This window comes from Pyxicephalus adspersus, chromosome 3, assembly GCF_032062135.1.
Source record: "Pyxicephalus adspersus chromosome 3, UCB_Pads_2.0, whole genome shotgun sequence".
Lineage (NCBI taxonomy): Eukaryota > Metazoa > Chordata > Amphibia > Anura > Pyxicephalidae > Pyxicephalus > Pyxicephalus adspersus.
In genome coordinates, this window is record NC_092860.1 from 22,359,686 (window position 1) to 22,370,326 (window position 10,641).

The 10,641-nt window shown below is 41.1% G+C and overlaps 1 protein-coding gene and 1 long non-coding RNA gene across 3 annotated transcripts in view; one reads left to right on the forward strand and one right to left on the reverse strand.

Annotated features, from left to right (window-relative positions):
• Positions 1–3,568, reverse strand: part of RHBDF2 (rhomboid 5 homolog 2) — a 58,990-nt gene extending 55,422 nt beyond the window's left edge. For both annotated transcript variants that reach the window (XM_072403873.1, XM_072403871.1), the window contains exon 1: positions 3,504–3,568. The gene's annotated coding sequence lies outside the window, so the exon portion shown is untranslated. The remainder of the gene's footprint in view (positions 1–3,503) is intronic.
• LOC140325823 (uncharacterized) lies at positions 1,512–4,189 on the forward strand. Its single transcript, XR_011919732.1, has 2 exons — positions 1,512–2,423; positions 2,468–4,189. It is a non-coding gene; the product is annotated as an uncharacterized lncRNA (long non-coding RNA).
• Positions 4,190–10,641: the final 6,452 nt, after the last annotated feature.

Sequence of the window (10,641 nt, forward strand, 5' to 3'; positions counted from 1 at the left end):
CTGGCTGCCATGTAGATCTGATGACCTCAATGTTCTAGACTATACAGTTCCAAACTCACTTTTTAAACTGCATGCTTGTCCCCGATCTGTGACTGAAAGTATTTTTTATCAGAGCCAGCCAACAAACATTTTTATGTCAGCAATGGTAGCCTCAATTTTTCCATTCGGGCTCTCGCATTGTCTTAAAAAAGCAATAATGTGTACATCTTGCTGTGCCTATGGTATCCCAACACTTCAAAAATGCTAAAAAACTAAATACTCTTTTTACGGCCCAAAAGCCATTGCCATGACGATCCAGTCCCAAATTCTCTTTTCATTTGTTTACAACAGAAGGGGTCATTCTTTGGGTGACCATTTCACTGCCTGCATGGCATGGACATTTCCTATTGGCTGTCCAGTGTTGGGAATCCTCTCAGGATCCACAGAACATGGGGGCCTGTCAGTGTGGGCACATTTGCAGTTCTGGATTAGCGGTTCCTCTTATGTTGTCAAGGAACCTAGATGACAGAATTAGGCAAGGATACTGTCCTGCACGGGAAAAACAAAACATGCTGAATGGGTTAGGGATAACTTGTGCTTGGGAAAATTATAAATAAATATTTTTTTATTTAAGTATGAGCACTTCTAATCTCCATTTGCAGCCTATATGTACATAATCCAGCAATGGTTTCACAGCTGCTGCATACTGTAAAGAATTTAAAAGGCCATTTGTCTTCATTGGAAGTGACAACGTCTAGGAACATTTTAAAAACACAGACAAGTTGTTGTCACTCCATAACAGAAAGCCCCTAAGCAAATTGTGGCAGGATCTCCAGGTATTATTTTTTTTACAAGCTGCATATTTAAAATGACATTTAATGGATTGGGTTCCACGCCGCAGATAAATGGTATATGAACACTTCAATTAATAGGTTTAATAAATTAAAAGTGAAGGAAGAAATGAGCCCATAACAGGAAAATGGAATCCAGCCACTGCTTCTTAAGATCAGATTACGAAATGATGGAGAGGGGCCGACATTCTGCAGTTCAAAAACCATAATTACTATGCACACGTACGGAAAAACCAATTATCGCAATGTTCAGCACTGGAAAACAAACATGTTTTGACGAGGATTGTCACCACTGTTATCCCAGACCGGAAGGCGCTGCATTTGGTAAGAGTCACAAAATGAACATTCACATACAGGGAACGTTTTGAAATGTGCACTTGTTGCCTATAGCAATCAGTTATTTTTAATATAGGTTTGGGACCGGTACAAGGATTGTGATGTTGCTATGGGCAATGAGTACATTTTAACACATTCATCTACATTAGTCCTGAAGTGTCTGTCCCAAACTAGAACCTCTGTTAGGTTTTACTGTCGTCAGGAAGATTTCTGTCCTGATTGCAGCTAATCACCGGCACAGGAAATGAGATGGGGGGACCTGGCTAATGCTGGGCAAGGTTTTAAACAGGTTAGATGTCTGATACAATAAAAAAGTTGAATTAAAAAGATATCAATCAACCCCCACCCATCCCCATGATCCCTGTATTCCTGGTGCACCACGGCGGTGAGCGCAACAACTTCTATTCCATTTGCATGCCCGTTCTCTCCTCAACCAATCACTAGCCATTTTGCCAAAATAAGGTGCTCTGTGATTGGCCAATCAATAAAGGTCAGTGAACGAAAAGCACTGCCGTTCTATCACAAAGCTGTACTGCAGGAATAAAGCAGAGATAAGCCAGCGATAGGCGGTACCAGCAGAGATTGTTTTTTATTTTAGTACTGTCCTAAAATGTTATGTTAGCCGGCGTTATCTTTTAACCTCAGTCCCGATCACCAGCATCCAATCCAAGTGTTTCCTGTGTGCTTGGCGTAAAAATTTCTGTTTAATAGAAATTCTAATATTACACAATAACAGTAAAAACAAACCCATTGCCTAAACACAGGAAACCTGCAGAAGTCAATGAGGATGGATGGTGTGGCTACACACCACATGCCGGAGAATACCCAACATGTGCAATCAATGGGCGCAACAAGTGCCCGGCAAACGCACTGCATGGCCTGGCAGCCTGGAGAGAAGATTTTTTTTATGACAAGCAAAGTTATTTCCTGAAACTGGAGTGTAATCACCTCTCTGCATGTGGTGTATAGTAAGCCTGGAGAAGAGATAAGAGGAAAGCCATGACACCAGGGGCAGGATGTGATCACAGGACAGAAGGGGTCTGGGGGGATTGATGGCATCTGGAACTTAAGGTTACATCATCTGTGAAAGCACCGGACAATGGGTGCTGTATATATTCAACGACATTACTTTTACTAAGATGATTATGTTTGTAAAATCCCCCATGATTATTCTCCAGTCATTAATCACCAAGTGTGGTGGGGGCATTAGATTGGGAGGTCTGCTGATGGACAGTAAGTCGCATGGCCATGGACCAGGTAAAGTCGCATGGGCCAGGTAAAGTCACATGGCCATGGACCAGGTAAAGTCGCATAACCTATAGTCTATGTACAGGGCTATGCAATATGTAGGTGCTGTATAAATACAAGTGTGTGTATGTATTGATCTGAATATTAGAGAGAGAAAAAGGGGTGATCACTAAAGCACGATCATGATACAATAATAAAAAATGCTCTATGTGTGCCCAATGCAAGAAAGTAGTAACAGCACCCTGAACATAAGGGTATGATCACAACAGCCAAGTGGACGCTGGAATAAAGATAACCTGTCAGACACAAAGGAACCCATTGCTCACCTATTAAAAAATGCTAATTTCCAGGCTGTCTTTGGCTTTAAAAGCTTTAAAGCTACAGACCCTATACAAGTGAAGAAGATTAGAAGCAGAGTGTTTACAAGGGGTCATCACAGCCCACATTAACAATGAGTAATGTTTCCTGTGGATTGAGGGATAGCATATCAGTTCTTATGCCTAACAGATGTCTTATATATAACACAGCACTAGGTGACAGGGTCAATAAATGACATACAAGCAATATAGGCAATAAAAAGCAGACAAGGTTATAAAGAGCAGCAAGTTGCCTAAAAGATTAGCATTGTAGTGCAGCTGTGGGTCGCCGGTTCGATACCCACTCACTACATGAAGTTTATAAGTTCTTTTCATGTTCACTTTAATTCTCCAAATTCCTTAGACAGCCCAAAACATAGCAATAAAGAAAATTAAGGATAATATATAATACACAGATTATGTATAATACACTGTTATCAAGAAGAATTACTAATCAGAATACTAGGGAATTAATCAGGACACTATATCGGACGACAGAATCAATGTAGTTTATTACAGATGGGGAAATGGTGATGAACTACAACCCCCAGCAGAACAAGCACCAACAGCATCCAAGTGATTTAGCAGCTACAGATCCATCAGTCACCGGTATTCCCATACATTAGTGTCCCTATCAGGCTGGGAATAATGATCACAGGCTGACACCCCACACACACACAGACAGGAGCCCTCCACCATTGTGGACACGCCCAGCCCGCACAGCACTACTCACCTGAGCTCTCCCCGTGTCCCCAGCACTCTCCGCTTCCTCTCTCTCCAGCACAAACACACTTTCTGGGCGTGGCAGCGGTAAGCCAGCTGGGTGGGCGTGTCTGCCTGCGTATGGGCGTGGTTTTGGGCGGGACGCGAAATAAGGAAACCGCGCATGAGACACGTGGGTGTGAGATGAGTCAGGGAGAAGTGTGGGAGAATCCTCGTGAGGGGTTATTGGGTCAGGGGGAGACGGGTCATGTGACTTGGCATAACATGGCAGCCCTGGCGGGTTTACCACGTACGTAAGCACTGTGTTACAAACCTGTGCCCGGGGGAAGTTCTCTCGGGACTTGTCTGGACTTGTAACCATGGCCAATTCTGAGAGGCAACGTGTGAGGAGACAGATATGAAGAGAGGTCACCATTACTGACCTATAGTATGCTGATATAATGATTAGTATATATGTATTGCATCTCCGATATCATTCTATTCCTCCCAACAGGAGAACTAAGGAAGGAAGAACACCTGGGAAACAAAAGTTTTGGGTAGCCATGACGACAGACGGCTGGGGCCTTTTAGAGCACCTCAAGTTGGGCATATGATGTGGGGAACTCTGAGATTGAATTACTTGTTGACCACCGTCTCTTTAGAAGTGATTGGTGTTCTAGAATTGAGAAAACCAACAAGTACTTTGTAGAAGTAAATTTTAAAGGAAAAAAAAAAAACTCCCCCACCCTTACTTCCGTACATCCCCGTTTCCCACAGGAGCTTTTCTGGATTGGGTCCCGCGTCATACTGTTATCCATCTTTGACCAAGCACTGAGGAAGGGTCGGGCATCGCCATCTACTTCTTTTTCCGGCTGCTGCCTACAACATTGCCTAAGTGTGAGATCAGGTGACATGCGGTAAATGGTGGGAAAAAGAGTTCCGAACTCACTGCGCATGCGTGAGATTGTCATGTTTTCCCCTTTGTAGAAAAAGCTCCTGCACATGCTCAAGATCAGCATGTGCAAAAGGAGCAGCCAGAAGCCTCCTGGGATGCGTGACGTTTCTCTCATTCTGTCTTTATCTCTGCAGCGATAAAATGAAGGTAATTTTTACCTGACATAAAGAGTTGTCTACCCTTTAAGTAAAGTACAAATTTTAGTGATAGGTCCACTTTAATGACCCGTGTCCTCTCCTGGATGATTTTCAGCCATCTTCATCCCTGCACAGGTCTGCAGGAGTTCATTCAACCTGGCACACGCTAGCTGGGATTGTATGGCAATCAAATCATCCATTGCGCATGCGCAGCTCAGATTTAATACCAGAAAACCACAGCGATTAGGCAGGTAATGCATTATTGCAGAAGGGATATTACTTGTCCTTTTCTGCAATACAAACTTAAAAGTGGAAAGTTTGGAAAAGTTCTAGGGTGTGTTGAGACCGGTAGTATTTTACCCTAACATTTACCACACCCAGGGATCTACTGTCAAACACTTGTATGCCCAGGAGCAGTAAGAGGCTGGCACTGCTAGGCTTTTGTAAGTGATTGCGAATGCCTAGTAAAGTAGTGCGTTTTTTGCTCATTGTAAAAAAACACTTGAGTGGTTTTAAAGCCGACCTATCATCACATTTTGCTCTTTTTATAAAAGGTTAGCTATTCCTACAACACTTCAGTAAAGGCTAAGAGGGAAACCCACATCCTCCTGGTACACATACATCACATATCCCAGGAGAATTTGGGCTTCTTGTTCTGCACATGCTGAACATCAGGCATGCATCGCCCAGGGCTTTCTTGTAATGTAACAAAAAAATGCTCAATCTCACACATGTGCAATGAGATCTACACTTATTTTTTCATATTTATATACAGGGAGGAGGATGCTTGCAGGAAGACACTTCAGCCGATCTTGCATCTGTGCAGTCCAAGGGGAGCACTGGAAAGAAGAGGGGAGGCAAGACAGCGCTGGATTCACTGGGTGATATTTTTTCTGTGAAACTTCTGCTTTAAAATGGATCAGTCACCATATTTTTACCATGATATTTTTATGTTATAACTATGTTTCTAAACATTTTTGGGGAAGACCCCTCTCCTATTTTTACCACCGTTTTCCCACGATGCTTTGGGCTACTTCTTCTGCATAAGGTGCTTTCCTGAAATAAAAAAAAAAGTGGCGCATCATGGATTAATAGAACCTGGAAGATGAAGAAAGGAGATGGTAGTGCGAGAAGCTGGAATCATGCCAGGACCTATTGGACTCGGTTTGCAAAGGGAACAAGGACTTTTCATTAGTAAATACAAGTGTTTTAAATAACAGCAATGTACCTGAAGAATAAAGGATAAACAGAATTATTCCATCCAAAGTTATTATTAGTTTGTTTTTTGGAAACAGTTTTAAGCACTTAAACCACTTGCAAATATCTCTAGTCTGAACATGCCTTCTTTTTCTTTTATGTCAGCAATATCTTTGTATACAAGGTTTATTTCACCTGTTCTATCAAGTTTAGTATGAGCAAATAAAACCACTCTGTGATAAACCTCTGCTCATTTTCTCTTCTCTTGAACATCTCTCAAATGAACTGAGTGGTATGAGGATCTCTGCCTTGATTTATTCTTTGCACAGCACATGGGATGGGTGATGCAGCTCTGGTAACATCTTCCATAGGAATTCAAAAGGTGCTTCAACTTTACATTTGGGCACCAATATCAAAAAAGAGGAATGTAGTATTTTCAACGCACCCTGACTCTGGTGGGGTTGCTCATATGACTGTCATTGCAACCTAGGGTTCAAAGTAAATCTTTTAGATAAATCAGAGGTCCCCAGGCCCCAGACGGTGAGTTGTGGATTGCAGATGAAAGGAGTGCAGGCTACGAGCAGTAGCCTTCCCATCCCAAGCCATGACAAAATTTTATTCAATGTTACTGGGCCCTGCTGTTATATAGGTTGCAGATGACAGAAATAAATCATTGTGGAGTGCAATGCTAAACCATGTGATATAGAAGTCTACAATTATTTGTGTAAAGGTTGTCCCTGAGATAGTAAAACCTTGTTCTTGCTATATGCAGACACATCAGACTGTATAGAGCCAAATGTCTGAAGTTGCCACTGCATTTTTACAAAACACTGCTGCACACATCTCTGTCTGTTTTTTGTGTGCTGCCCAATTCAGTGTAATGAATGAGGGAGTTTTAATCTTTCCTTCGTAACCACTTTAGCTCTTGTACCTAACCAGAGAATCTTTTACATTTCCATCATCTGTTTAAAGTGGAAGTTAAGTCTGGCACGTGGGTATTGCAGAAAGCGGCAGATGTCCTTTCTGCAATAAATATTCTTACCTGCCTAATTGTCGCCCAGCTGTCAAATTTCGCTGAGCTGCACTTGAGTTAAATCATCCTGGCATTGCCAATAATGATGGCTGAGGATCGTAAGGAGTAGGAAATTAAGAAGAAAAATGGCAGTGCACGGCCCATGATGTGATTACAAGTAGTCCTCGAGTTACAATGGAGATGCGTTACAGCGACCCCATCGCAACCTAAAAATATTGTAAATTGGAAACTGGCTTAACCTACCCATGAATCTCATAGATTGTTGATCAGTATGGAGTAGTACTGTATACTATAATTTTGTCCATAGCTAGCGAGAGTGGGGCACCTTACAAGGGAAGAGATGCGTACATCCCGGCATCGTTCCTAAAGCTGAATCGTAAAGCTTACGAGGTTACATTATGTCTTGTGCACAAACCTTTTGTATCAGTATCGTAATGTAATGAGAACCATCTTAACTTGGGGAGCATCTGTACTTATTATCTAATAAGAAAGTAATTCATGGTTTCTTTTTGAACAAACTAGTTCTATGAGAATGCTGTTTTGTAAACATTGTTTTTTTTATGTGAACTATACAAAAAAAATATATTTATATATAGGGAATATATTTCTGGTACAAAATCCTTTTTTAAATTAAAAAAGGGTGATTTTTTGACATGTGACACCTTTAAAGGTTCATACAAATCAAATGGAAAAAAATGGTACGAAAGTAAAAGAAAGAAAAATAACATATATAATAATAATAAGGGATAAGGTTGTTACTTAGGTCTCATGAGGGTTTGGGCTAGTTCCGACTGATATTTTATTTATTTATTGCTACATTGGGCCTGATTTATTAAAGCTCTCCAAGGCTGGAGAGGATACACATTCATCAGTGAAGCTGGGTGATCCAGCAAATCTGGACCTTCTACTTCTACTAGCACTTCCTGCGCTCCATTACTTTACTCTTTCTATAGAGGTACAGCATTGTCACCTCACGCTGGTCACACCTGATTTGGGCTACAGAACACTTACCCCTTTTTAATGCTATAAAATGGGGTGAAGAGGGTTTCCCTAGTTCACAGACGGGAACTAAGCAGGACTGATAACGCAGCTTGAGATTTCAGTGGAGCACAGGCACTAAACGTTACATCACATCACTGGATGTTTGTCAAAATCTTCAGGTATTTTTACACTTCTTGAACCAATATTACAAGATTGTTGAAAAATATATTTACCAGACAAAAAAGGGGGTAAACAAAATGAGTTTTTTTGGGGTTACAGACGGGTTTGTGCTGAATTTAAAGTTTGGTTTAACCTCATATTACTATCAAAGCCTCAATGTTGTGCCCTGTTATAAAATTTGTTTTAAAAACAATAAAACATGTTGTGAGTTTTTTGTTGTAGTTTGGCACTGGCCAGGCTTAAAACAAACAGACATTGCAATGGTGACTAGATAAGCTTTTTTCAAGAATGTATTCCTATCCTATAGAATCCTATATAGACATGTGTGAGGTCTGTTACAAGGGTCGCTGGACAGGAGTAGAACTTTCCAGAAACAATCGTTTGCATTTTTAATAAAATGTTACAGTCCTAAATTTTAAAAACCATGTGCACAACTTGAAAATAGAAATAATGTTGTCAAATATGTAATAAAACTGCAGGATCTTCTTCCTGGCGATGATTAAAGCTGCGTACACACATGCAATTTTTGTCGTTGGAAAGGATCTTTCACGATCCTTTCCAACGACAAGGGACTGCATGATGTATGAACGGTGCTGTACATACAGCACCGTTCATGCTCTATGGAGAGGGGAGGGGGAGAGCGACGGAGCGGCACCTTGCTGCGCGCTCTCCCCCTTCCCTTTCATTAGGATCGGTTGTCGTCCATCGTCCGTGGATCCGGCAGGTCGTTCGGACGATGGACGACACCGACTGTACACACGGCAGATTTTCGCCCAATATTTGGCCGATGCTGATTATCGGGCGATAAAAATCTGATGTGCGTACGCAGCTTTACACTTGGAGTATGATCGGTTTTGTAGGGCCTTGCTGGAACTCCACATCATTTCTCGGAATTGTCTTCTTGTCCAGCAGATGGCACCAAAGCTCCTCTTTCACCATCATGGAAAAGAGCAAATACCGGTACCTATAAAAGTACACTGCCATCGAGGTCCAATATGTGGATAAATAGATATTGCTATAAGGTTGTCAGCAAAACTTTCTTCCTTATTTGTGGTTCCACTTCAGAATGTCTTTTTGTAAGTAGAGATTTCATTTAATCTCCATCTGGAGATTTAATAGACAACCCCAACAAGGCCAGAAAGGTTTACATGCCTCTCCACAAAGAATCTTTACAGGGAAACATTCCTTCCCTTTGTGAATTTTTTTTTAAAGCAGAGCTAAACTAAAAAAAAATACTCACCTTTATTCCCACATATCCACTGATAGGTGATCTAGGTATAGGTCCACTTTAACCAAATTTACTAACTCTGGGACCTATTAATATTTATTGTTGTTTTTGCTGTGATGTACCCTTATTTCCATTCTTCCTCTCTTGACCTTCCTACTTCTCCAGGTATAGGTCTAATCTCCATTTTAGCTGGTATTACAACAGGGTTCCAGCCAGGCAACAGAACTTTAATTACTGCATTTGCTAAGCTTGTATATTCACAAATTTTGTTTATATCTCAGAAAGATATTTCAATACTTCCATACAGATCGATAAAGTAGCTTTACAGTAAACACATTTCTCCTTTAAGTCTACCCTGATATTCCTGCATAGGTACTGTGCCACCACAATGGCAAAAAGAGGAGTAACACAATTCCTTTACACCAAGATGGAACCAGATGGAACACACCTGTTGGTCTCTGGTACCATAGATGGGACCCTGATCTCATTAGTTGTATTTTTTTTTCATAAGGTTTTAATACAATACTGCCATTGGTAGAGGACACAGGTATTTTTAGTAGGTGGGTTCTAACTTCAAATACTTGGTAAATCCACCAGATTAGTGTATAAACATCCCCCTAAGCAGAGTTATAAGTTGGCAGCCCTCCTCTACAATTATGACCTTGTTGACATCTGGTCGGTATTGAACCAAGTCGATACTCGGAACTTTGCTGCCCACTTCAGCTATTCTAAAATTGATCATGCATTTATTCAAACTTTTAGCTATAGCAAATGTTGCTTTTGCCAGCATCTTTAACACACTCTTGTCCGATCATTGCCATGTTGTGTTTAGGCTTATAGGGATAGGAGAGAGGCTTTCTGGGCCCCACTGGGGATTAAATGTTACATATGGGAATGTATTACATCCACAAAAATGGTGTCTTCCAATAGTGTGGCATATCAGATCAGATCCTACATGCCAAAGTAATTTCTGAACAAAAAATGTAACAGCAGCCTTTGTCCTTGGAGGACCATGGCACATCAGTCGCAGGATCAATTAAGTTTGAACGCTGCCTGCAGTAACGTACTTTGTTTAATGTCCTAAGGAATCCAAAGATTCACTCAAAAATAGGCATAACCAGCTGCCAGGTAGGCACATGGATCTAAGCAGCCACATAAATTTGTACTCATATCTGATGGCTTGTTATTTTCCCGTCATCTGTATTTTTGAGTGGATCTTTTGACTCCATTGGACACCATAAAAGGTGGCTGACTCTAGGCAGTGCTCTAACCTGATCAATTCTGGTGTTCCTCTGAGGGCAAAGGCTGTGTTTTTTTTATTTAGAAATTGCTTTAGCTTGTAACATATGGGGTTTTGTCATCCCATATGGGATTTTGTCATTTTCTGTTTCTGCAAAACTTGCCAAAATCAAGCCAAGTGTGTGCCATACAAAATGTGCCTCACTTATTCTTCTGACA